The following is a 1,391-nucleotide window of genomic DNA, read 5'->3' as shown; positions in this document are numbered from 1 at the left end:
CAAATCAATTACTACGTTTACACGGCACGCTTTACGCCGAAGTTATAACATCGATGTTATGAAACTGGCTAATCATATGTTGATCTCGGGTATCCAAAAAACCGAATTATTTCAGTTGCTGAGCGCCCGGCGCGAAGGCCTTTGATGATCGCGGCTCTTCGGTTATACTCTGCACTTGATTTCAACATCGCGGCCATTTTGATAATATGACTGTTTACTAGAAACATCAAGCTTTCTCGGACGCCAACAACAACCACTGGCGGAGACACAATATAGCGAAAAATTTAAATTGAAATTTGTCCGGATTTTGATGCCGCACCCTGTACATCATATGAAAGCCTTCAAGATGCCGTTCAGAGAACTGTGTTCTACGGGACTTTTCAATTCAATTACAGTCGAATCCGAGAAGAATAAGCGACTGTGATTCGTCCATTTCTTATGGCTTAAGGCCTAAAATCTTATTGTAGATCCGGACTTACAGTCGAATCCGAGAAGAATAAGCAACTCTTTGATTTCACTTCTTTTTTTATGGCATTATTTTTGGTATCTTTTTTCTGCAAAATATACTTAACGCCTTTTTTTTACATTTTTAATGTCTTTTCCGATTCTGTATAATTACCGAAAACTAATGCTCGTTTCCATCAATGTAGATTAACTTTAATCTCGGTTCAACTTACTCTTCGTCTTTTTCTAGTTCTAAAGATTAGAAAAAGAAGAAGTTGAACCGAGATTAAAGTTAATCTACGTTGGTGGAAATGGGCATAAATAATTCCGATCGGAACTCATTCCAAGTTCCAAGCAATTTCATAAGGTTCTTCTGATTGGTTACGCGGTTACGCGATACGCGGTAAATACACCTCATGGGACTCCAGCCTAAATGTAGTAAAAGCTGTTCCTCTGAAGAATGGAATGACTGTGATTGGTCAGATTCATGACATCGATGTCATAACTTCGGCGTAAAGTGTGTCGTGTAAACGTAGTATATGTTTTTGGTTTCGAGTTTGTTCAAGTGATTTTGATGAATTAAGTGATATTAGAACGCATGCGCAAACCAATTTCCAACATTTTGTTCTGTTTTCAATATCTATAGATACGATAGTGGCTCGATAAGGGTTATAGAATTTCAGAGATAAAAGTGCGCTTTTATCGATAAAAGCGCGTTCTGAATACGGGCCCATGTGTAGAGTTAACCCAAGTTTGAGTTAGTTCCACTAGGACCGAAAAATATGATAGATATAACCACCTAGTACTTTCATGGTTCATGACAACTCAACGCTGTCTTGTATGCCATGTGTAGAGTAAAGGCCCGTCTACAATACACGGAGTAAGAAGTAAAAGTAAGAAATTGACCAATCACAGTCGATTATTCTTCTCACATTCGACTGTGATTG

The sequence above is a fragment of the Trachymyrmex cornetzi genome, unplaced genomic scaffold (genome assembly GCF_001594075.2).
Source record: "Trachymyrmex cornetzi isolate Tcor2-1 unplaced genomic scaffold, Tcor1.1 scaffold327, whole genome shotgun sequence".
Classification (NCBI taxonomy): Eukaryota; Metazoa; Arthropoda; class Insecta; order Hymenoptera; family Formicidae; genus Trachymyrmex; species Trachymyrmex cornetzi.
Note: the sequence above shows the minus strand (reverse complement) of the source record.